Below are 4,713 nucleotides of genomic sequence, written 5' to 3'. Positions count from 1 at the left end.
ATAAAAAGAGTTCTGTAGATGGATGGTGGTGATGGTTGCATAATATTAATGCACATAATTTAATACCACTGAAATATACACTTAAAAATGATTAAGAAAGCAAATTTTGTTATGTGTATTTTACCACAATAAATGAATTGAAAAAAAAAAAGGAAGGAAGTACTGATAGATAATACTACAACATGGATGAACCCGAGAACATTATGCTAAGTGAAAAAAAAAAACACAAAAGACCACAACACACCTTATATGATTCCATTCATAGGAAATGTCCAGAAAGAGATTCCTACAGAGACAGGAAATAAATTAGTGTTTGACAGGGGCTGGAGGGAGGAAGAATGGAGAATGACGACAATGGGTACAAGGTTTCTTTTAGGGTGACAAAAATGTTCTAAAACTAAACAGTAGTGATAGTTGCACAGCTCTGTGAACATACAAAATATCACTCATTGAACACTTCAAAAGGATGAATTTTATCATATGTGAATTGTATCTCAACAAAGCTGTTATAAACAAACAAAAAACCTTCTCCCTTTATAATGTTTTTAGGGCTAGAAGACTAATGTAAGATGAGGCTAAGATGGAAACTTAGGTCTTCTGCTTCTTCCCCAAAAGGTCTTCCCACAACTCAATCACTGTCACTGCTGCCCCTAGGCACTCAGCTGCTCCATCAACCCTCAGAAACAGTAACAGGTATAAAAGCATCAGAAAATCACTTTACCAAGTTCCCACTACTGGGGCCCAATTAAGTTAGAGACAAACTGTGCCCCCAGAACTGCTGTTTCTGCCTTGGCTTTGTCTAGGGCAGCGTTTTCCGCATAAATTACCGTAATGCAAATAGGAAATATAAATTTTTTTCATCTTGTCTATAAACTAAAACAATGTTTCATTTAGCCTTTAATATATTCTTAGAGATAATGGCAATCTGAATTATGAATGTTTTACTTTTTCACCATTTAAACCATATTGCTTTCATTTTTTTTCCTCTTACTGCTGAACAGTGAAAATTCCTTTCTTACCAAATATAAATGTCATTGCAATGTTCCTGGGATATTCTAACGTTCAGAACCACCATATATTCCATCTTTGCTTTTCAACAACTAATCCTCAGTCTGAAAGGGGAAAACAGGATAATCCCTTATTTAAATGATCAATGAAAGAGAATTAGTACAGAATAGCAGACAACTCTCACAACTCAATCATTCAAAACTTGCAGAACTTTTTAAATAATATTTCAGACACATAAGTACTTTAATACTTTGACAGCAAATATTCCTACCTCTCCTAGGCTTCTGATATCTATAAATCTGTTGTTAGCCTTGCTGTATGCCAGGCACTTCACAATATATTTATTTTCTCATTTCATTCTCATTACAATTCCTCTTTCTGTCAACTCAGGAGACTTCCAGTCTGGGACAAGGACCATGAGTAGAAAAAGAGGGTGATCGACTAGGGATTGAGTTGTGGTACCTGCTCCAAAACACCTGCCTTTCTTTTGGTTTGGTATACTGCCTGAAATTCCATCAGTAGGTTTTGGAGGCTTTTCTGTCTGGTTTTAGAAAGCGGATCCTCCTTACACCATAATCAAACAGGACTTCCATCTCATTGGTTCTGGGAGCTCAGACTAAAAAGAAGGAGAGTGGGGATAGGCAGGGGAGACCAGAGAACCTATGCCGAATCCAGCAGTTTGGGCCAAAACGCTGCCCCCCACCCCCATGAGGATCACTTCCAAGGAGCCCCCGGTAGGTCTGCATTCTACTCATACAAGAACACGGTAGTTTTCATAATCCCTGTTTTCTTGGCTAGTTCATCTCCAACCTGCATTTTCACTGGCTTCTGATAAAAGACTGTTTTTTTAAAAAAATCTGTCCACCTCCTACTAAGGCTCAGAATGTGTGATTTTCCCAACAGCACAGAGTGTGGTAGAACCAGGATTTGAACCCTCGTAAAGTTGCTGTTCTTAATTACTACCCAGTATTTTTTTTTCCCCACTATACTATAATTCCAAGCAGAGTTGGGACGTAACCCAAGAATGTTTTGTTTTGGTACCCCCAGCCACTTACGTTATTTTATGAATACTATTTCCCTAATGCCTTCTCAAATCTGACTTTCAGATGTCTTATTTATACTAGGGTAAAAAAATGACTAACTTGCGGGCTTTCCCAGAATATCTTCAGTTTAATAGGAAACAATAATTTAAACTAAAACAATGAAGATTTAACCTTAGAATTTCAGGCATTATTGAGGATGGAGGCTAGTCCCAAGTATGACTAAGTGGGTTTAGAAGAAACATCTTAAGCTTGTAAAATATCGAAGACCCTTCAGCAAATTGAAACATGTTTTCCGCATTATATTAATATAAATAAAAGTGTGGCTCACAGAGGATTTTTCCAAGATCCAAATTTAAATCAGCAAATGAATTGTTTCAAGTCCCCCATAACACAGACCATTTGATGGGATAGCTTATCAAAAACTATGAAAAACAGCATTGCTGTGATGCTTTAGAAAGGGAGATAAAAAGAATGGGAGCTGAACTCCTTTATTCTTGGTGTAAAAAAAGGAGAGGAGGGAAAAAGCCCTGATTTTTAAATTCTTCTCAGTCTAATTTCTCTGACAAACCTGTGTGATGGGCATCAGAGACCTGAAGCAGAGCTTCCAGGGAAAAAGTAGCCATCATTCATGCTTCATCGGATTTCTATGACAGAATGATCACAGTCTGCAGAACCTGGCATAAGCACATCATTATAAAGCCTTGCTGTAGCATTTCTTAACTGATCACGGATGCTGTGGTCCTTGGTGGCTCCTCTCTGCTGGCACTGTTTGTAGTTATTTGACCTTTTCTGTGGCTAATCCACACAAAAAGCCCTAATTACTTCCCCAGCTCTCACCAGCCAGCAGTGTGAATAATCAATGACACTCATTTAGGTATTGCACAATCAGATGCTCATGGTGTTTAAAGAACATTTTTCCATTGACCTGCCACAGCTGTAGGACAATTACAAGCAGTAAAGCTGCTGTTGTAATCACAAGATGACCAAGTGACCTTGTGGGTTTAAAGTTGATGACTGGGGGCCTTGACTGGGGCATAGTCATGATACAGAACATATTTGGGGAGAGAAAGGAGGCTTCATTGTCTGCTAACGTGACAAGCTGAGCCCTGAGAGCAATGTTCTGAAATATTGACAAATCAGTAGACTCATATTGGCAGATAAAATTCAGTATTTGTACCCATGGCTTTAGCTACTTCTTCCTACTGTATATAAATAGTAAATAAATAACATAAGGGGGAAAAAATTGAACTCTAGCCACACTTCTTTCTACACTTTTTCTTAAGGTAAACATGAAAACAAAATTGAAGCAAGATTTTCTATCTAAATAGATACTCGTATATAAAGATTAATAGGGTGTTAAATTTTTTAACATATTCGAATTACAATAAATCCTTACCCACTCTCAGGCCAAACTTTCTACACAAAGATCACTATTAAAAATATATGAAGTCTGTGGTTCTTTGAAACGCTGATTAGTTATCAAATTACATATAAAGCTGAATTATAAAATAAATTATGGGAAAATGGAACATGACAACATTTCTAAGAGTGTGCTCCTAGCAACCCTACTTCATTGAGAATCCTTTGGAAACAAGGATTCATCATCTAATAAGTTCACAAAATGCAGCATACAATATCCTCTTGGAGATTTACAATGCACTTTAGCATATCAAACGTTCTGGAATGTGTTTCTCAAAACAACTTAGGGTAATACTAGTACATAGGTCTTTTTCTCGTTACTACCATCTTATATGAAATCTAAATTTGTAAATATTAGTTCTTGGCTCAGAAAGTCAACGAATAGACTTTCTATTTTACTTTTGAACTCTCTTAAAATTTTCATAAGATTGTGTACTTATTTATTTAAAAAAACACAAAATAAAATCAGTAAAAATCAAGCAAGGAAACAAATTGGCGGGACAAGGAAACAGTTATATACTGGTGGAAAAGATGAATGAAAGGATGTATCCTAAATTAAGGACATAACAGAAAAGAGTTTAGGAGTGCAAAAAGTCCCAGATAAAAGAAAAGGAAGGAGAAGTCAGAAGTAATGGCACAGACCATCCTCTCCTTTTCTAAATTAGAGGGCTGTCCTGATTTAATCTGGCAAAAGAAGGCAAACCAGCTCATCAGCATGCAATTGATGATTTACCCAGCCTGCTGTCAGAAACAGTCCTGTCTAAAGACACAGTAAAGAATGAAGAAAAACAGGCAAAACCCAGTGGGTAAGCCAAGAAGGCCAATCACTGAGAAAACACAGCAAAAAGACTGCACATTTGATGGTGTGATCTCCATTAATCCTAAAATAGCTGAAGCTTTCATATTTGGGGTTCCTGGGATGTGTAACCCAAGTTTTTACCGATAGTGGCAGAATCCAATGTTTAATATTTGTAGCAAAGGAGCTGTTTAAACATTCCTTTCAGTTTCATCAGGCATCCCTGTGTTTTTTTCCCTTAGTGTCAGGAGCGCTTGGGTGATATTTATCACTTGCTTATACATGTTAATTGCTTTGTTGAAAACTGAGACCTCAACTTTTCTGGGTTCTACAGTATCCCAGGATTAGAGTGGATCTTGCCCCTTATTGCAGCACTTTCTTCCAAGGACCCAGTAACCCTGTGCAACTGGTTCCAGCTTGTAATACGTCTGGGAATTTTTCAGTCTT

The sequence above is a fragment of the Rhinolophus hipposideros genome (genome assembly GCF_964194185.1).
Source record: "Rhinolophus hipposideros genome assembly, chromosome: 18".
Taxonomy (NCBI): domain Eukaryota; kingdom Metazoa; phylum Chordata; class Mammalia; order Chiroptera; family Rhinolophidae; genus Rhinolophus; species Rhinolophus hipposideros.
This window is presented reverse-complemented; position numbering follows the sequence as displayed.